The 22730-nt window shown below is 40.1% G+C and overlaps 1 long non-coding RNA gene across 1 annotated transcript; it reads right to left on the bottom strand.

Moving 5' to 3' along the window:
- Nucleotides 1-4868: 4868 nt before the first annotated feature.
- LOC147361777 (uncharacterized) lies at nt 4869-22145 on the bottom strand. The gene is made up of 2 exons (XR_015137630.1): nt 21864-22145; nt 4869-5413 (listed from the first exon to the last, which is right to left on the bottom strand). It is a non-coding gene; the product is annotated as an uncharacterized LOC147361777 (long non-coding RNA).
- Between the last annotated feature and the right edge of the window lie 585 nt (nt 22146-22730).

Raw genomic sequence — 22730 nt, 5'->3', positions numbered from 1 at the left:
GGACTTAACATTCCAGATTTCTGTGCAATATTGCTTTTAATGCATCAGACCTTGCTTCTATCACCAGTCCCATCCACAACTGGGTATTGTTTTTGCTTTGGCTCCATCCCTTCATTCTTTCTGGAGTTATTTCTCCACTGATCTCCAGTAGCGTATTGGGCACCTACTGACCTGGGGAGTTCCTCTTTCAGTATCCTATCATTTTGCCTTTTCATATGGTTCATGGGGTTCTCAAGGCAAGAATACTGAAGTGGTTTGCCATTTCCTTCTCCAGTGGACCACATTCTGTCAAACGGCGGCTGAGAGGAGCAACCCCACGTCCAAGGAGCAGTGGCTGAGCGAGTGCAGGAGGGCCGAGAGGAGCTACTCCATGTTCAAGGTCAGGAGGGGTGGCTGTGAGGAGATACCCCTCGTCCAAGGTAAGGAGCAGCAGCTGTGCTTTGCTGGAGCAGCCGTGAAGAGATACCCCACATCCAAAGTAAGAGAAACCCAAGTAAGACGGTAGGTGTTGCGAGAGGGCATCAGAGGGCAGACACACTGAAACCATACTCACAGAAAATTGGCCAATCTGATCTCACGGACCACAGCCTTGTCTAATTCACTGAAACTAAGCCATGCCGTGGGGGGCCAACCAAGACGGATTCAGGCCATACAGAACTACAATTCTTATACTTCATCAATCCCTACTACTTTTCATTTGGAATACTGTCTCCCCACTCTTCCTTTTCTACATGGCAAACCCAGGTTTAAACATTTAGCTCACAATGTTGGATATGTTTTCCTGCTCTATTCAGTAGCCTTCTGTCATGTCTCATATGGCATATACACGTCATATGATACACAGGCAGAAATTTAGATGCAAGTTTTCTTACATTTGCTTTTCTGTTTTGAGTACTAAACACACAACTTTTTTGTAATAATAACTAAATCTAAATGTCCAAATAGTATACTTGAAGTCTGTGCATCAGAAAATATTTACATCTACAGAACCTAGATATCTGCAGCCAAGAATTAAGATTAGGTCAAATCTTCTCATTCACTCATCACTAGATTATTATTGCAGCCTATACAAATGTTGGTGTATATTTAAGGGCAGTACCACTCTTACTCCCAGGCAACCCTTGCCTATGCTGCAGGCAGCCAGGTGGGAGGACGCTGTCTTCCAGGAAAACATCTAAACCTCCTGCTGGGGCCTGGGAATTACCTGTGCAGAAACACCAAGGGTCTCACGCCAGTTCTCACCTACAAGAAAGTCATATTCCAACTCTTAGTCAGTTTGGCAGATAGCAATCCAGATGTGAGGAGGAGTCCCAGTGGGGTCATTCAGAGACCCAGTGTTCTGATCAGATTCCAGGAGGACGACCTAGCTAGGGGATTCTTTTTCTGACCAGCGTGGTAGTTCCTTCAAGTTATTTCTTGAGTTTGAGCCACCAGAATGATGCTGACATGTAGGTCTGGGGTCACTCAAAAATTGTTTATAGAGAGACCCCCACCTCATTACACACAATCACACACTTTCGGCCTCTACATTTAAAGATTGAGTAAATTCATATATGGGGCTTCTCTGGTGGCTCAGATGGTAAAATAATCCGCCTGTAAAGCAGGAGACCTGGGTTCCATCCCTGGGTGGGGAAGATCCCCTGGAGAAGAGAATGGCTACCCACTCCAGTATTCTTGCCTGGAGAACTCCATGGACAGAGGATCCTGGCGGGCTACAGTCCATGGGAGTCGCAGAGTCAGACATATTCATATTACTGACCAGTCCCCTGGAAGATCCTAAAGCCCCGGTGCGCACTCTCCGGCATGCTGCCTTGGGGTCTCGGTTGGACCACTCTGGGAAGATGAGTCATGTGATATCCAGCTCACCAATCAGAAGCAAAGATGCAACCAGGGTCCGCCCACCTTCCTACCTCTGCTAACCATCGCTCCATCTAAGAAGGCTTTTGCATCGGAGGGCCTCTGTTTCTAAGAACTTGGTGATATGATCACCTAGTCAGACTAGGAGGAGGAGAGAAGGAACCGCAGTCTGAATTCATGCGTGGTGAGGCAGCCAGTGGGACTAAGAACAAGGTTTCCCCTGCTGCTATGGATACCAGCAGTGTTGGCACCCCTTGGGCTTGGGTTCAGGCTGCTGCCCAGAGGACCCCAGTCTTCTGGCACCACTGAGCTCCTCACAGCTTGAACGCTTCCTCTAGAACCTCCCTGGTGGTCCAGTGAGTAAGACTCTACGGCTACCAATGCAGAGGGCCCACCAATGCAAGGGGCCAGAGTTGGATCTCTGGTCAGGGAACTAGATTCCAAATCATGACTAAGAGTTCAACTGCTGCTGCTGCTAAGTCGCTTCAGTCGTGTCCGACTCTGTGCGACCCCATAGACCGCAGCCCACCAGGCTCCGCCATCCTTGGGTTTCCTCCAGGCAAGAACACTGGAGTGGGTTGCCATTTCCTTCTCCAATGCATGAAAGTGAAAAGTGAGAAGTGAAAGTGAAGTTGCTCAGTCGTGTCTGACTCTTAGTGACCCCATGGAACGCAGCCTTCCAGGCTCCTCCATCCATGGGATTTTTCCAGGCAAGAGTACTGGAGTGGGGTGCCATTGCCTTCTCCACAGAGTTCAACTAGAGATCCCCTGTTTCACAAGTATCTAAGACCCAAATGCAGCCATATAGATAAATTAACTAAATTGAATATTAGAAAAATAAAGCTTCCTCCATCACAGCCTTCATTTTCATCATCTCTGGGGACCCTGACCTGCCCTCTGTAAACTGGGCAGGTTCTGACCCCGGAGGGAGAGGGAGTTCTCACTGAGACCTCAGAGGATAGTGGTCCCTAAGGCCCAGAACTGATACGTGCTCCCAGGAGCAAGGCCTCAAGGGGACAGCTCACGGGGGCCACTGGTCAGTAGACACAGTCAGACAGTGGTTCAGGGGAAACCGTGCCAACAAGCAGCACCACCAGGAAGATCCTGGCCAGACACAGAATCTTCCAACGTCCCATGTGTTTCCTAGAGCTTTCAGGATTCAGGGGTCTGAGCTTTTGCTGACGTTTACTCCAAAGTCTCAGCCCAGCAGCAGACACCATGCTGAGGCATCTCTCTGAACTGCGACATCCCAGCCAGGCTCTGCTTTTTGCAGCCACGACACCACACTGTGCCTGAACCTCCCCAGCCGCCACACAGGTAACAAGGGTACTTCGCTGCCATCCTTTTCCATCCCCTGCTGGGGGCTGGCCTGAGTCCTGTTTCTCCCACTAGACTGACCTTAGGAGGTCTTGTCTTGTGCTGTGCCTTGCCTTCCAGCCTGGTGGTAATACCATCTTCCTTGGCTCCTCCTCACCTTTTCTCTTGGTGCATTTTCCTTTCACTGTACTGTGCAGTATGTTGAGAGCATCTCCTTTGTCACATTTCTTGGCCTGAGCCTCTCACCTCTTCCATTGGGCTTTCTGTTCCAAGGGTCTCCCTCCTACCATGAGGATGATTATTTTGCTCTAAGGCGTGCTGCAATTCATGGGGTCGCAAAGAGTTGGACAGGACTGAGCGACTGAACTGAACTGAATGTATATCTGCTAATCCCATCTCCTAATTTATCCCTCCCACCTTCCTCCATCAGTAAACATAAGTTTGTTTTCCATGATTGTGAGAATTTGTGAAAGAATATATAATATAATAATATATATGAATTACTTTGCTGAACACCAGAAACTACCATGGGCATTTTAAATCAACTAGACTTTAATAAAATATAAAAAATAATTTTTAAAAATTTAAATATAGCTCAGTTTATTATATCCCTTTTCATTGAGGTGCTTTCCCCTGAATAGGGGTTCCCCCCACCTCACTACCACCCCCCACTTTGTCTCATACCCCCCAGCCCCCCGTCTTTTTCCTCTCTTTGGTCCCTGTGGATCTTTGCACATATCACTAATCATGACATTTATTTAATTTGATGTTAACTGTAGACTTCTCTGATCCTCTTCACTGTCATCACCATCAAAGGGTGACCTTCTGGCCCCTGAAAACTGTGTTTCTCATCTCTGCATTCTCATTGCCTAGTAGAGAGTCAAGCTTATACGACAGTCCTGATAATTGTCTGTTGAATGAATTTAGGCTTCAAACATGACTTTCTTCTTTTTTTTTTTTTTTGAAGAGAAGTTTCTCCTACAAACTGCTATTAAAACTCAGAGCAATTTTAAAGGTGTGTTAAGTTTCACTAACCACTGTGATGCCTATGATGATAGAAGCAACAAAACAATAACAGCAAGCGTACTTATTCTAAGAACCTTGACAAATAGTGGGCAGGTTCCATATAGGCCTGTTTTTAAACAATGACCATTTCTCAAATAAAAGTTTGTAAAAAAAAATTCTTAAACCATGTTATGGCTTTGATGAGAATCATAAAAATAAAATATAAATTGAATGATAATAATATGCATAAGCTCCAGGAGTTGGTGATAGACAGGGAATCCTGGTGTGCTGCAGTCCATGGGGTCACAAAGAGTTGGACATGACTGAGCAACTAAACTGAACTGAACTGGCTATGGATAATTAAATAGTATAGCCACAATTGCTATTTTTATTGTGGTATAACTAATATGTAACACTTTAGTTTCAAGTGCTCAACATAATGATTTGACATTCATCTATTGTGACTAAATTTTTCTGTTAGTTTCAGCAGTTACTTAGATTTTAAAGAACAAGCTTGATATGCTATTCTTATATAGCATCAACTTATAGTCTCAAAAAAATCAAAACAAAATTTTAATATCAGAATTGGTTCTTTTTCCTGCAGAATAGTGAAATTCAGGAGCAGTCTATTTAAAGACTGAAAGAGCTTATGAAGAAAATAAATTCAATTTTAACTGTTTGGCTGGTTATTTATAAAGTTTCATGAAAGCATATTTATTTGAAATAATTCCTTAAAGTTCTCAATACACTGCCTTGGTCTAGTCACATCAAAATTTGGGGCACATGATGCCTGAAATTTTTAGATCATATACCTGGACAAAGGCTGAATTATATAGAGTTCAGAGGTGAAATATGCTCTTAGTGTTTATTATGTTTAGCAAGTATTTTTATAGTGTCTTTACTGCACAGAAGACAAGGTAACAGGATTCTTGTTCCTCATAGATTTCCTAAAGCATAGAAATCCATCCTGCTATGAGTGCAATCGGGTGGAACATCATATGGAATCTCTTTGCCCCCATGGCCTGCCTGAGAGTGCATTTACCCAGCCAAGCTGCAGTCCACAATGAGATTTCTCTTCTTCAGAGTGCAGCTGTGGGAGTGGTGGGCTCTTGATGTGGGAGCCAACTCCTGGCTCTGGCAGCATCCTTCGGCTTCCTTAAATCTCAGGAAACGTGAAGTGAGGTCCGTCAGCATGGACCTCGATCTTAACCTCACCTCTCAAACTTCTCTGCATCTGCAATGCACAAAATATTGTGTAGAATGAGGCAATGGGGAACTGTATTCAGTTAAAGGGACTTATACTTTCTAGTCTATCATAATGAATGTGTCCTGGGAAGTCTCACTGTGGAGATGCTGTCCTGGTAGGTGACAGACAAACAGGAAACCAAAGGAATGCATGTTCGTATAACAAATGTAAATTAATCCCTTAGTTAATCCCTGTTCCTCATCTGAGATATGACAATATATTGTGCCTATGTGGACACTGCTGTTCTCTAGTCAGTGATTTACGTATTGGTCTTAAATCGAGTTAATTTTAGCCCAGTTAAAGATTTTAACTATACATACATACATATATATATATATATATTCTCCTGGGAGAAAGAGATATTTCATGTTTTTCTTGATGATATTGACATTAAAAAATATATTTTTTGATGCAAAGCTAGTCATTTATTTTATTAACATTTTCTACATTGGTTAAAATAGCTGCTTTGAATCAAAGAAAATGCTTGAATTTCACAGACAGTTCAATTTCATAATCTTACATTTAACAATGAGTGCATGCATGCTGTCCTTCAGTCATGTCTGACTCTTTGCCACCTGTGAACTGTAGCCCACCCAGCTCCTCTGAACTTGGTATTCCACAGGCAAAAATACTGGAGTGAGTTGCTATGCCCTCCTCTTAACAGTGAGTATCAGGACCCTATTAAAGTTCTCTTCGAGCACTCAAAATACAGATAACAGACATGGCGCTTGCTGTGGGTTGGGACTACGCGTAAATGCTTCTCTGACAGAACCCTCTTCTCTTCTGGTGTTTTAGGTAAGTGTTCTAGAAAATGTCGTTATTGAATGGGAACACAGCCGCTATCTACGTACACATAAATGTCTGCTTTGTACACAATTTACAAAATAAAATCTATTCATAGTCCTCAGATAAACAAGGTCTCTTCGTAAACAATTTTGTCAACATTTCTTGGAACTCACAGTCTGTCATCACAGTCCTCTCTGTTCTGTGTCTCTTCCCTGTGTTTCCCTTCACCTTCCTGCTCTGATGGAGCCCTGGCTTTCCCTGAAAATCCTCTGCCCCTCATCCCTCTCCTGGGGAGCTTTTTTTCTCCACAGCCTCCTTGTCTTTGGATCTGGAGATAATTCTCTGCATACCTTACTCCTCATTGGCACTGCCAGATGCTTGCCCTTCCTGACTTCTTGTAAAAGCCTCATTTTTGAAGCTCTTGTCATCATTAGAAAATTAGTCACTGTGCTTTTGTTAAACATATCTACAAATCCCTGAGCTATTCCTATAACTCCTTATAATTTGTGTGTGCATGTTTTTAAGCAGATCTCTGTCATTCTACCTTATACAATTGTCATCATTTCTAATAATTTCAACATCTAAATGTTTATCATTTTAAGAAGCTGTGCATACAATTTCCAAGACAGATGTGTTCCAGTTTCTCCACATCCTTACAAATACTTGATATGGTCAATTTTTTTAGATTTTGGTCATCCTTATAGATGTGTAGTGGTATGTCATTGTGGTTTTATTGCATTTTCTTAATGATTAATATTGAGCATCTTTGCATGTGTTTATCTATTATCTGTGTATCTTTTTTTGGTGAAGTGGCTATTTGAATACCTTCCCCCCCCCTTTTTTTTAAATGGGTAGTTTGGTTTTTTATTGAATTTTAGGAGTTCTATTAATATATTCTATATGTAAGTCCATTATCAGATACGTGAGTTGCAAATATTTTCTCCCAGTTTGTGGCTTGGCTTTTCATTATCTTACTGGTGTCTTTTAAAGAGTCAAAGCCTTTAATACTGATTAAGTCCAATTTATTCTTTTATAGATTGTGCTTTATAGTTTGTAGCTAAGAATTTTTTGCTTAACTCACAAAGGTTTTTCTTCTGTTTTCCTCTACTAGATTTATAGTTTTGTGCCTTATATTTAGTTTATGACTCATTTTGAGTTTTGTATTTGGTGTGAGGTCTGGATCAAAGTTCTTCCTTTTCTTCTCTCCTTCCTTCCCTCCTCCCTGCGTTACTTTCTATCTTACTTGCACATGGATATCCAGTTGTTATTGCACCACTTGTTGAAAGGACTGTTCTCTATCCACTGAGTTGCCTTTGCGCCTGCATCAAAATCCATTTCCCACATATGCGTGGATTTATTTCTGGACTCTGTGTCTTGTTTAATTGGGCTGTTTTTCTATCGTGATACAATGCTGTTCTGATGTGAGTAGACTTATAACTCTTGAAATCAGATATTGTTAGTTCCTCTTTTAAAAAATTATTTAGGCTTTTCTAGAGTCTTTGCATTACCATATTAAGATTTAAATAATTTTGTCATCTTTTACAAAGTAACCTGTTAGGAATTCTATTTGGATTATATTAAATCTAGAGGTCAGTTTAGGAAGAATTAACAGTATTCAGTTTTGGATTCATGTACACGAGGCAGAGGCATTTATTTAGTGACTGTTGATATGGTTAAGCTTAAATCTTTCTTCTTCTTAAGTGTTTTCTCTCTGTCCCAATCTGTTCTTTGTTCTCTTTTCTCTCTTTTTTCTGTCTTCTTTTAGATTAATTAAATATTTTAAAGTATTTAATTTTATTTTTTCTTGGTTTTTGTTATCTTAGTGTTTCTTTAGGGTTGGTATAACATACATCTTTTTAGACTCTAGTTTACCTGTAAGTAATATTATGCTACTGAACATATAAGAAACATGTGATAGTATTTTTAATTTTTTTCCCTTACTGACCTCTGTGCTTTTTACATATGATGTAAAACCTATACAGCATAGGTATACAGACAGATAGATCTGTCATTATCTTGTCTAACCTGTCAATGATCTTTTAAAGATATTTAAGTAATAAGACAGATTTGGATTTATGTTTAACTTTGCAGTTCCCATTTCCTGTACTCTTCACTCCTTGGTGTAGCTCTACAGATCCTTGTGGTATCATTTTCTTTTTGTCTTAAGAACTCTTCTTAATAGCTCTTATAGTGAGACTCTGTTGGCAGTGAGTTCTCTCAGCTTTTTATATCTGAAAAAAAATTTAATCTTCATATTTGAAAGATATTTTGATTTGGTGTAGAAGTCTAGGGTGCCAGGCTTTTTTTTTTCTTCAAGTATTTAAAATATTACTCCACTGTCTTCTCATTTGCAATGTTTCTAACTACACTCTAGTTATCTTTGTTTCTCTACATGTAATATGTTTTTTTTCTTTGCCTACTTGTAAGACTTTTCTTAATGGCTAATTTTGAGCACTTTTATTATGATATGTATTGATGTAGTGTTTTTATATTTCTTATGCTGGGCTTTATTGTGGTCCTTGGATCTATACATTTATAACTACTATCAAGTTTGGGAAACTTTTGGCTATTACTTCTGTAAATATTCTTTCTGTCTCCTGCTCTACACTTTTCTTAAGAGATTCCTTATGTGTATATTAAGCCATTTGAAGTTGTCCTACAGCTAGTAAGGCTCTGTGTGTTGTTTTGTTTTGTTCTAATTCTCTCTTCTCCCTGGGTTTCATTTTGGATAGTTTATGTTACTCTGTCTTCAAGTTTATTCATACTTTTTTATAGTGTCAAATAGCTATTAATCCTGTCTGATTTATTTTTTGTTTAACACTGTAAGTTTCATCTCTGGAAGTTTGATGTATGTCCTTTTTATTCTCTACTTTTTAAACATATGAAACACAGTTATAATCATTGTTTTTAAGTTTTTTCTTTGCTAACTCAAATGCCTGTGTCATTTCTGGGCTGGTTTCAACTGATTGATTTGTCTCCTCATTGTGAGTGGAATTTACCAGGCATGCTTATTTGCATGCCTGGTAAATTTTCATTTGATTCAGGGCACCTGGACTTATGCTTTATTTAATGTTGAGTATTTTGTGTTCCTGAAAATATTTATGAGCTCTCTCTCGGCTGTGATTAGGTTACTTGAAAACAGTTTGATCATTTTTGGTCTCATTTTTTTAAATTGTTGGGTAAAACTGAAACAGTGTCAGTCTCAGGCTATTTATTCCACATTACTGAGGCTAGATTCTTCTCTATACTTTGCCAAATGTCCTTTAAATTTTGATCCCACTGCTGGGCATACACACCGAGGAAACCAGAATTGAAAGAGACACGTGTACCCCAATGTTCATCACAGCACTGTTTATAATAGCCAGGACATGGAAGCAACCTAGATGTCCATCAGCAGATGAATGGATAAGAAAGCTGTAGTACATATACACAATGGAGTATTACTCAGCCATTAAAAAGAATGCATTTGAATCAGTTCTAATGAGGTGGATGAAACTGGAGCCTATTATACAGAGTGAAGTAAGCCAGAAAGAAAAACACCAATACAGTATCAGATCAGATCAGATCAGTCATTCAGTCTTGTCTGACTCTTTGCGACCCCATGAATTACAGCACGCCAGGCCTCCCTGTCCATCACCAATTCCCAGAGTTCACTAAGACTCATATCCATCAAGTCAGTGATGCCATCCAGCCATCTCATCCTCTGTCGTCCCCTTCTCCTCTTGCCCCCAATCCCTCCCAGCATCAGAGTCTTTTCCAATGAGTCAACTCTTTGCATGAGGTGGCCAAAGTACTGGAGTTTCAGCTTTAGCATCATTCCTTCCAAAGAAATCCCAGGGCTGATCTCCTTTAGAATGGACTTGTTGGATCTCCCTGCAGTCCAAGGGACTCTCAAGAGTCTTCTCCAACACCACAGTTCAAAAGCACCAATTCTTCGGTGCTCAGCCTTCTTCACAGTCCAACTCTCACATCCATACATAACCACAGGAAAAACCATAGCCTTGACTAGACGGACCTTTGTTAGCAAAGTAATGTCTCTGCTTTTGAATATGCTATCTAGGTTGGTCATAACTTTCCTTCCAAGGAGTAAGTGTCTTTTAATTTCATGGCTGCAATCACCATCTGCAGTGATTTTGGAGCCCAGAAAAATAAAGTCTGACACTGTTTCCACTGTTTCCCCATCTATTTCCCATGAAGTGATGGGACCGGATGCCATGATCTTCGTTTTCTGAATGTTGAGCTTTAAGCCAACTTTTTCACTCTCCACTTTCACCTTCATCAAGAGGCTTTTGAGTTCCTCTTCACTTTCTGCCATAAGGGTGGTGTCATCTGCATATCTGAGGTTATTGATATTTCTCCCAGCAATCTTGATTCCAGCTTGTGTTTCTTCCAGTCCAGCGCTTCTCATGATGTACTCTGCATATAAGTTAAATAAGCAGGGTGACAATATACAGGCTTGACCTACTCCTTTTCCTATTTGGAACCAGTCTGTTGTTCCATGTCCAGTTCTAACTCTTGCTTCCTGACCTGCATACAAATTTCTCAAGAGGCAGATCAGGTGGTCTGGTATTCCCGTCTCTTTCAGAATTTTCCACAGTTTCTTGTGATCCACACAGTCAAAGGCTTTGGCATAGTCAGTAAAGCAGAAATAGATGTTTTTCTGGAACTCTCTTGCTTTTTCCATGATCCAGTGGATGTTGGCAATTTGATCTCTGGTTCCTCTGACTTTTCTAAAACCAGCTTGAACATCAGGAAGTTCACGGTTCACAAATTGGTGAAGCCTGGCTTGGAGAATTTTGAGCATTACTTTACTAGCGTGTGAGATGAGTGCAATTGTGCAGTAGTTTGAGTGTTCTTTGGCATTGCCCTTCTTTGGGATGGAATGAAAACTGCCCTTTTCCAGTCCTGTGGCCACTGCTGAGTTTTCCAAATTTGCTGGCATATTTTGTGCAGCACTTTCACAGCATCATCTTTCAGGATTTGGAATAGCTCAACTGGAATTCCATCACCTCCACTAGCTTTGTTCATAGTGATGCTTTCTAAGGCCCACTTGACTTCACATTCCAGGATGTCTGGCTCTAGGTCAGTGATCACACCATCGTGATTATCTTGGTCATGAAGATCTTTTTTGTACAGTTCTTCTGTGTATTCTTGCCATCTCTTCTTAATATCTTCTGCTTCTGTTAGGTCCATACCATTTCTGTCCTTTATCGAGCCCATCTTTGCATGAAATGTTCCCTGGGTAGCTCTAATTTTCTTGAAGAGATCTCTAGTCTTTCCCATTCTGTTGTTTTCCTCTATTTCTTTGCATTGATCACTGAAGAAGGCTTTCTTATCTCTTCTTGCTATTCTTTGGAACTCTGCATTCAGATGTTTATATCTTTCCTTTTCTCCTTTGCTTTTCGCTTCTCTTCTTTTCACAGCTATTTGTAAGGCCTCCCCAGACAGCCATTTTGCTTTTTCACATTTCTTTTCCATGGGTTGGTCTTGATCCCTGTCTCCTGTACAATGTCACGAACCTCATTCCATAGCTCATCAGGCACTCTATCTATCAGATCTAGGCCCTTAAATCTATTTCTCACTTCCACTGTATAATCATAAGGGATTTGATTTAGGTCATACCTGAATGGCCTAGTGGTTTTCCCTGCTTTCTTCAATTTAAGTCCGAATTTGGCAATAAGGCGTTCATGGTCTGAGCCACAGTCAGCTCCTGGTCTTGTTTTTGCTGACTGTATAGAGCTTCTCCATCTTTGGCTGCAAAGAATATAATCAATCTGACTTTGGTGTTGACCATCTGGTGATGTCCATGTATAGAGCCTTCTCTTGTGTTGTTGGAAGAGGGTGTTTGCTATGACCAGTGCATTTTCTTGGCAAAATTCTATTAGTCTTTGCCCTGCTTCATTCCCTATTCCAAGGCCAAATTTGCCTGTTACTCCAGGTGTTTCTTGACTTCCTACTTTTGCATTCCAGTCCCCTATAATGAAAAGGACATCTTTTTTGGGTGTTAGTTCTAAAAGGTCTTGTAGGTCTTCATAGAACTGTTCAACTTCAGTATACAAACGCATATATATGGAATTTAGAAAGATGGTAATGATAACCCTGTAAGCGAGACAGCAAAAGAGACACAGATGTATAGAACAGTCTTTTGGACTCTGTGGGAGAGGAAGAGGGTGGGATGGTTAGGGAGAATGGCATTGAAACATGTATAATATCATATATGAAATGAATTGCCAGTCCAGGTTCGATGCATGATACTGGATGCTTGCAGCTGGTGCACTGGGACAACCCAGAGGGATGGTACGGAGAGGGAGGAGGGAGGGGGATTCAGGATGGGGAACATGTGTATACCTGTGGCAGATTCATGTTGATGTATGGCAAAACAAATACAATATTTTAAAGTAATTAACCTCCAATTAAAATAAATAAATTTATATTAAAAAATAATAAATAAAAAAATAAAAAGGTCAAAAAAACCAAATTTTGAGACTTTTCAGTTGGCTTCATGAGACAGACACTATTCTCAGTCCTCTATAAGCATTAGTCACTGTTACTTCTCATCCTTCTAAGTGATTCAAGAGCTCCAGACTCCAGGATTTTCCCCACATGCCTAGGCAGAAGTCTGCTAAATACCTGAGGGCCCCTCTGCAGAATTCCAGAGTTCTGTCTATGCGTGTCTCTGCTGCAGTGCCTAGCCATCTTGGTCTCCCAGGACTATCAGTTCTACCTTCTGAACTCAAGGAGCCTGCTAGGTTCTGGCTGGGTTCTTCCACCCTGCACCATGGCTTGGAAACTCTCTCTAGATGGTAACCTTAGAGAATTATAGGACTCACCTTTCTTGTTTCTTATCTCACATATATCAATGTCCCCTGATATCTAGTGTCTTGAAAACCATTGTGTCTCATATTGTTTTTCATTTTTAAAAGTTAGTTCAGGTGGGATGTTATATATATATTCCCTGTTATTCCATCTTGGCTGAAAGTGGAAGTCTAATAGTCTCACTAAGCTTTTTATTCCAGTTATAACTTCCCTCCCCCCTTAAGTATCTACTGGCTAATTTTCAAATAGTCATGATTCTTTTCTTTCTTCAGATTTTCTTATTTCTTGATCATTTTAATATTTTCTCATTAAATATTTCAAACACTCTAATTTTATATTCCAATAAATCACTTTTTTGATATTACCAAAACGCCATTTCTCTTTTAGCTATTCCAGTTGATTCTCTAATATGGTAGCTTCTTTCCTTATGTATATTGTAATTTTTCTAAAAAATTAATTGACTTTATTTTTTAGAAAAGTTTTAGACTTATAAAAAAAATAAATACAGTGAAGTCCCATATCCCTCCTCCCCCCACATATACACAGAGTTTTCCCTGTTGTTCCTATTATACATCAGTGTGGTACTTTTGCTATAATTGATTAAAAAAACAATGTAGATACATTGTTGTTGTCCGGTCACCAAGTCGTGTCCAATTCTTTGCCTCCCCATGGACTGAAATACACCTGTATCCCCTCACCATCTCCCAGAGTTTGCCCAAGTTCGTGTCAATTGAACTGGTAATACCACCCAACCATCTCATCCTCTGTTGCCCTCTTCTCTTTCTGCCTTCAATCTTTCCCAGCATCAGAGTCTTTTCCAATGAGTCAGCTGTTTGCATCAGGCGGCCAAAGTATTAGAGTTTCAGCTTCAGCACCAGTCCTTCCAAAGAGTATTCAGGGTCGATTTCCATTAAGATTGACTGGTTTGACCTCCTTGCTTTCCAAGGGACTCTCACGAGTCTTCTCTAGCACCACAGTCCAAAAGCATCAATTCTTCAGAGCTCTGCCTTCTTTATTGTCCAGCTCTCACATCCATATGTGACTACTGAAAAGACCAGAGCCTTGACTATTTGGACCTTTGTTGGCAAAGTAATATCTTTGCTTTTTAACACAACTGTCTAGGTTTGTCATAGCTTTCCTGCCAAGAAGCAATCAAGAGTCTTCTAACTTCACAGCTGCAGTCACTATCTACAGTGATTTTAGAGCCCAAGAAGAGGAAATCTGTCACTGCTTCCACATTTTTGCCTTCTCTTTGCCATGAAGTGATGGGACCAGATGCCATGATCTTAATTTTTTTCAATACTGAGTTTTAAACAGGCTTTTCCACTCTCCTCCTTCACCCTCATTAACAAGCTCTTTAGTTCTTCCTCATTTCCAGTATACCAGCTGTAAGAACCCCATGAACTGTATAAAAACACTATTCATATGTCTGAGTGTAAATATACCCTTAAAACAAGGTTTATTTCTAAGCTGAGAGGTTGAGCTTTTTGTAGTAATTAAAAGTGCAGCCTGCAAATACATTTGAACATTTCTATTTGGGGAAGAGCTTGTGAGGCTCAGGAACAATGTTATATATTAATTCTCTGGGACGGCTCGATATACAACTACCATACAGGTGTTTCCTGTTGAGATTCCAAGTTCCCATACGAGAACTCAGAGGCCAGCTGAGAACAAAACTTAGCCTACTTAATTATATTTGCCCAGTATGCTGCATAAAAAGTCATTGACCAAAAATAACATGTTTAAGTAATGTTCAAGTTGAGATACAAACCAGAAGCCGTCCGGAAATTCAAAATTAAATCTGATCTCCACCCTTCACTTGTCTCATTGTGCCCGGGCAGCACCAAGGTCAGAAATAAATTGGGGACACAACAAAACACACAGCCTGCAATATTTCAGCTGAGGTCACAAGAAAAACTTAGTTAAGGCCTTATTAGAGGAGTTTATAGGACCACATGACTGGGAATATGAAATTAGAATCTTGCCTTGATGTATCACCTACTCACAGTGATTTGTTGGGAATATTTTCAAAATGTAAGTGAGCATAATTAAGCTTCTGTTTTATGGGAGTCTGGTCATCTGTCTCCAGGTGCCCTTGTCTCTGTAGGTCTGACACTGCAAATGCCCAGAATATAATGAGACACATTTCAGTCACTCAGTTTTAAGTTCCTGTTTGGACATTTGTGAATTAAAAGAGGCCCTTAGAATTGACAGTACAGGTGCAATTAACATTTTTATCCATACTTTTTCTTCTGCATAAGCATAGATATAAGATAAAATTTCAAGGATAATATCACCATGAAAATTAGTTGTATACTGCATGTTCCATATTCTATCCTTCAGTGAAACCCTTGGACACCACACCCCCTACCCCTCACCCACCCCTACCCTCACCCTTCCCCCCCCAACCCCGCAAAAGAAGCCAGACTCAGCTAGGATTATAAATGCCTACTTGATTGCTAAAAATAAGTGGAGGGAAGTATTTTCTTGACTTTAGACTATTCCTTGTTGTTGTTTAGCTGCTAAGTCATGTCTGACTCTTTTGCCAACCCGTGGACTATAGCCCACATGGCTCCTCTGACCATGGGATTCCCCAGGCAAGAATACTGAAATAGGTAGCCACGTCCTTCTCCAGGGGGAGCTTCCCTACCCAGGGACTGAACCCACGTCTTTGGCATTGGCAGGCAGATTCTTTACCACTGAGCCACCAGGGAAAACTAGACTTTTCTTGAGGTGTTTGTATTTGCACTCTTTAGTTCCAGGACAAACTCATTAATTTCTTTCAGTTTTATTAGAGACACTGCTGCTTAATGTTAATTAAGCTATTTTCTTTAAATAAAAATATTTTATCTTTTTAAAAGATTAAGGAAAACAGTAAAATAGAAATGGCTATAGAAAATCAGGTAGTACCAGAAATTTGAGGGTTTTTTTCATTTAATGCTTAACCATCTATGGTGTTCTAATTGAAGAATATAATTTAATTTATACTAAAGATTCCAATCATATGTGCCAAGATTGGAACCAAAGGTAAATATGTCATTAACTCAGGTTAACTACTATTTCCTCAACTGATTTGTTTTTTTATTATATAATTTGGAGAAAATTATTTTGAATTTGGACTATATTTATTTACATTTAATTACTACACCCCCACATTGTTCCAAAAATAGATTTATGGAACTTTTTAAAAAGTCATATTGACAGAGTTACAATGTCTCTTTCAAAGTAACATTAAACATTTCCAACCCATTCTGCTCCAATTTGCAACTATTCAAGGATATTGCAGCTGCCTATATTTCTTGGTATAGAAGAAATAAAATAACCAGAAAAAAAGTACAATAACTCAAATGTTACACTAAGAGTGGCATGATGTAAAAAAACTATGTTTAATCACTCCACATATTTTAAAATTTAAAAACTAAATCTAAACATCCGTTAGCATCTATAGTTTACTTTTTACATTGCATGTATGGATTTCAATTTCTGGGTCACTGAGTTCGTTCTTTTCTCAAGAGACCTGGGAGAACGACACATTGTGAGGCTGTGCTGCGTTGCCAGGCACACGGGTTCAGTATTCAGACACTCCAGTTCAGTTCTCTGAGTTTTCTATTTAATTTTTGTCAATTGCCTTCTAAGCATCCAAACAGCAGACAAGAACATAATGATAAACTCTGTTGAAATGACTGGTTCCCTCACTACCAGGGAGTTGCCTAAGAACAATTCTGTATTCATCCTTTTCAGGCACAAAGGAAGAAAGAAACCCACCCGAAACGTGACCTGCTGCACAAAATACCTTTTGTTATCAATGCAAGTGCTCTTCTGAATCCTCAAACCACCCATTGATAGATATTTTTTCCCACATACATAATTTATGTCACCTAATTAATTTTTCATAAGTTAAACAACTGTTAATATTAGGTCCCGGCCATCATCAATGGCAAAAATTAACTTTTTTTTCCAATTCCACTTGAGAAACATTCTTTTCTTTCTTCAATACTGTACAGAGCAGAGACTTAAAATGTCTATAGCCTTCAGTGGAGGAGCAGTCGCCAGAGTCCTTGTTCAGACAAAAGCTTCCACACTGTGAGCAAGTCTTAGCAGAAGATTGCTTAAGGGGAAATCCTATACCACATGATATATCACTGACCTTTCTCCTCTGTCCTGTTGCATGGAGAACAGAACCGCTCCTCTGTCTCCATTTATAAAGTATCTGACAATGACTGATAGTTTTATTTTTTCATAGCTGTCATTGCTTGAAAATGTGGTTGCTGTTACATGGAGTAATGGAGACTACAGAGTGAGTCTGAAAGGAGCAGGAAAAAAATCTACACAAATCCTTCATCTGTTAGGATCCATTAAGATCTACTTTCTCCAATTATGAGTGACTTTTAAACTCCTGATACATAACAAAAATGAAGGACGATTATACACTGGAACAAACAGATTTCTGAAATGCAAACTTGGACTCCTCTGGCCCCTGAATGCAAGGGGAAGATTACATGTGGGTCAGCACCAAGAGGCTTGGATGATTTTTCTCTTTACCTTTATGTAGCTCAGAGATGGGCTTCCCAGGCTGCACTAGTGGTAAAGAACCCACCAGCCAATGCAGGAGACACCAGAGACGCAAGTTCAATCCCTGGGTCAAGAAGATCCCCTGGAGGAGGGCATCGCAACCCACTCCAGTATTCTTGCCTGGAAAATCCCATGGACAGAGGAGCCTGGTTGACTACAGTCCTTAGGGTCACAAACAGTCAGACACACCTGAAGCTTCTTAGGATGCACTCCTGCACAGGTCAGAGATAAGACTAGAATCCCCAATTTGGGATCACATAAGGGACTAGCATTAAAAATAAGGGCCTGATGTTAAGTGAAATAGAAACCCACTCAGTCTTGAAAAACATGATTATAAAGCACAAAAAGACCTCCACTCCCACCTCTTTTTTTAAAGTCAAAAAATCCAATTGATATCATTTTTAAGTCTCTAGAACTTGTCCACTTCCCAGTACCCTAGTTTCACCATTCTTATCTCTTCCTAGCTTCCTTCCACCACTTGTAACCAGACAGCCAACCTCCACTTTCCATACTTACAGCAGGAGTCATCATCCTATCACACAAGACAAAATGTGTTGCTTTCCTGCTTAAAATCCTTTCTTAGCTCCCCATTATTCCTGGGATGAAGTCTAAAGTTCTTAACAAGGCGTGTGAGGGCCATGGCTTATAAGGTACCTGACTTCTGCTTACATCTCCAGCTCTGACACCCTGCATTATGCCTGAAACCTCTGCTGTACTCTCCTCTGGAAAGTTTCCTGAGCTCTGCTTGGCCACCTCTTCATCAGTGCTTGGAGCTCCAACAGGTTTTTGGGGATGCGTTCTCACCCCCTCTGTCTGACTTCACTGCCTCTGTCATTTGTGCTTCCTTATCCTTTTTGCTCTCTATCTTAGGGTGCAGCGCCCTGCATTATACTTGTCGCTTTATTGCTACTCGTCTGTTTTATTCACCAGACCTAATGTTCTTTGTGGTCAGGGATCATGTTCACAGTACAATACCTGTGTTTGGCAGGGCAGCCTAGAGAGATCAAAATCAAATCTTGTTAAGGAGATACATATGCTTTCAGAGAAGACTCAAATGAATCAGGAAATAAAACCCAAAGGAAAATCAAATAATAGTATAACATTGTTATTATCAGTCTTATCATTAACATATTTATCTAATAAAATACATGTGAATTTATCAAACATCAAGCTTCACTTTTCCTTGTTCCTAAATTCCTCTTGCAATAAAAATCTTATGCTATATTCAATATCCTGTAATAAATCATAGTGGATACAAACATGAAAAAGAGTGTATATATATTTATTATTTATATTTGACTATAACATTTATATGTTATATTGATGCTTTCTAACTGTGGTTTGAAACTTTTGAACTGTGGTTATATATTGATGGTTTCGAACTGAGATTTGAAGAATTGATGCTTTCGAATGTGGTACTGGAGAAGATTATTGAGAGTCCCTTGGACAACAAGATGAAATCAGTCAACCCTAAAGGAAATCAACCCTGAATACTCATTGGAAGGACTGCTGTTGGAGCTCCAATACTTTGGCCGCCTGATGTGAACAGCCGATTCATTGGAAAATACCCTGATGCTGAGAAAAATTGAGGGCCAAAGGAGAAAAAGGCATAAGAAGATAAGATGGTTGGATAGCATCACTGATTTAATGGACATGAACTTGGGCAAACTCCAGGAGATGGTGAGGGACAGGGAAGCCTGGCATGCTACAGTTCATAGAGTGGCAAAGAGTTAGACACGATTTGGCAACTGAACATAACATCTGTATATAAACATATTTGACATATTTGAATATATAATATTTATGTAATGTATAATTATATATCTACATATATATTTAAATATAGAAAATACATTTATATATTTGAATGACTGTGCTGTACATCTGAAACTAGGACAACATTGTAAATCAACTATACTTCAATGAAATAAATCTTAAAAACATATGTATATAATCTTGTGAATTCTCCTAAAAGTTTATGTCCTTCAGTATTGTGTGGTATATGGGAAAGAGGTGGCATTTAGTAAGAAAATGTATTTTATTTTAGGTTAATTTACTATTAAAGATTTATTGCAGGGTTTATTTATAGCCCTTAATAGTATCCATTACTCTATAACTAAAGAAAATTCTTTTTTACATTTAAGCAATGCTTATTATTGATTTACTTTAAATTAATTATGCAAAGAGAAAATACTACCTGTTAACTACAGATTTTGTTTATACTTGCTACATCATGTTTGTTTGGGGAAAACAAATACTTATTAAAGTAGATGGAAATTTAGCTGTTATGTGGTCAATATGAACAGCAGCAGCAGCATTCTTTACACATACACACACACACACTCACAAACATACTTCTTCACTGTCAGCTCAGTGGTAAAGAATCTGCCTTCAATGAGGAGAAACAGAAGACATAAATTCGATTCCTGGGTCATGAAGATCCACTGGAGAAGGAAGTGGCAACCCACTCCAGCGTTCTCGCCTGGCAAATCCCATGGACAGAGGAGCCTGGTGGGCTACAGTCCATGCGGTCACAAAGAGTCGGAAACTACTGAGCAGCTAAACAGCAGCAACAGCGTTCTTTACACACACACACACTGACACACATACTTCTTAGTCTAACACAGTGAAATTTACTTGACACTTACTAGTCCACGGCAGGTGTCCCTCATCAGCCTGCTACCTTCCATGCGGTGATACAGGGGCTCAGGTTGTTTCTACCTTGTGGCCCCACCATCTATTCATGTTCATATTTTCACACAGAGAAGAGAGCCAAAATACTATCTATAGATGATAGGGTACTTATTTTGTGCTTATAGTAGACTTTGAACTTTTTTAATAACGATTTTGAGCAAAGGTTAATATTGTTCATCTTACAACATTCCAGATTAAGTCAGTGATTCCATATCAGTACACTGAAGTTTAAGTGCTGTATGTCAGTTCATTGTGTAACTTTCAAGTGTGGATTGTTTGAGTTCAGGGGTGAGAGGAAGAAGGAATGGGAGGTTGTGGCACCTTGTTTTCACATAGAAGAGAAGATCTGGTTGAACTCTCAAGACGTGATCTAGTTTCATCTCCTCTCTTTCCATAAATAATTGACCGGACCATCCTAGGCCTGTACCCTAAAAGCAGGGTTTATGCACAGGCTTAGCAGTCTATCACAGTGCCCAGCATAGCACAGGCATACTAGAGAGACTCCTGATGAGAGTGAAACAGGAGAGTGAAAAAGCTGGTTTAAAAACTCAACATTTAATAAATGAAGATTATGGCATCCAGTTCCATCACATCATGGCAAATAGATGCGGAAAAGAGGAAGCAGTAACAGATTTCATTTTCTTTGGCTCCAAAATCACTGCAGATGGTGACTGCAGCCACAAAATTAAAACTTGCTCCTTGGGAGAAAAGCTATGACCAACCTAGATAGCATATTAAAAAGCAGAGACATTACTTTGCCACAAAGGTCCATCTAGTCAAGGGTATGGTTTCTCCAGTAGTCATGTATGGATGTGAGAGTTGAATCATAAAGAAAGCTGAGCACTGAAGAATTGATGCTTTTGAAATGTGGTGCTGGAGAAGACTCTTGAGAGTCTTTTGGACAGCAAGGAGATCCAACCAGTCCATCCTAAAAGAAATTAACCCTGAATATTCACTGGAAGGAGAAGGCAATGGCACCCCACTTCAGAAGTCTTGCCTGGAAAATCCCATGGACGGAGGAGCCTGGTAGGCTGAAGTCCATGGGGTCGCTAAGAGTCGGACGCAACTGAGCGAATTCCCTTTCACTTTTCACTTTCATGCCTTGGAGAAGGAAATGGCAACCCACTCCAGTGTTCTTGCTTGGAGAATCCCAGGGGATGGGGGAGCCTGGTGGGCTGCTGTCTATGGGGTCACACAGAGTCGGATATGACTGAAGTGACTTAGCAGTAGCAGCAGCATTCACTGGAAAGACTGATGCTAAAGCTGAAGCTCCAATACTTCGGCCACCTGATGGGAAGAGCCAACTCATTGGAAAAGACCCTGATGCTGGGAAAGATTGAGGGCAGGAAGAGAAGGGGACGACAGAGGATGAGATGGTTGGACAGCATCACTGACTCAATGGACATGAATTTGAGCAAACTCTGGGAGATAGTGAAGGACAGAGAAGCCTGGTGTGCTGCAGTTCTTGGGACTGCAGAAAGTCAGACACAGCTTAGCATTTGAACAACAACACTGAGTAACAAATTACAAGTTTGGTGATTTGCAGCACCATCCATCATCCACTCTTTACCTCACAGTTACGGAGGTCAGAAGGCCAGGTAGGCTCAACTGGATTCTATCCTTAGAGGAGCAAAAAAGCAAAATCGAGGTATCAACCCTGTTATCTGAAGGCTCTAGGGAACACACTTCCATGCTCATTCAGACTGTTGGCAGAATTCAGTCTCTGTGATATTCAGGTAGAGGTTTCTCTTTCCTTGGGGACCCATATTCCTTGCCATGTGGCCTCTTCAACCTTCAAGCCAGCAATACTTTTTCAAATCCTTCTCACACTTAGAATCTCTCTCACTTCTTTTCTGCCAGCAGGAGAAAACTCTCTGCTTTAAAAGGGTTCCCGTGATTAGGTTAGGCTCGCTCAGTAATCTCTCCACTGTAAGGTGAACAGATTAAGAACCTTAACTATGTCTGCTGAATGCCTTTCACCACATAGAGTAATCACAGGTGTATAGCAAGTGCAAAGGGCAGGATGGCCATGTTAGAATTCTGCTTAGCACGCTAGGGATGTGGTTTATAATTCCTCCCACTATAGTGCTTTCCAGTGGCTATTGACTTGTGGACAAACAGATTCTTCTTGATGTCAAGTCTTAGGTGTATGCCATGAGGGCTTGTTCTGCCTTTTGTGGGTTAGTGTTCCCAAGCAAGCCTAAACTAGCTTCCCCTCTGGGGCAAAGGGGGCATCATTTTCTCCAGTTTATACCGGTGAACATAGAGAGACCTTCTGAGAGAGGTTACCTTTTCTCTTCAACTCTCAACATGGTTCTACTTAGGGATTAATTGCTCAGCATTTCTTAAGTCTTCAAAATTTTGTTTTCTTCTCCTTCTACGTGCTCCCCCCTAGGTAATCATAATAGTCTTTAAATAGCAGTGTAAAGTAAGACTA

Source organism: Bos grunniens, chromosome 12, assembly GCF_055505025.1.
Source record: "Bos grunniens cultivar Pamir isolate PY7600 chromosome 12, Bosgru_T2T1.0, whole genome shotgun sequence".
NCBI lineage: Eukaryota > Metazoa > Chordata > Mammalia > Artiodactyla > Bovidae > Bos > Bos grunniens.
This window is presented reverse-complemented; position numbering and strand designations above follow the sequence as displayed.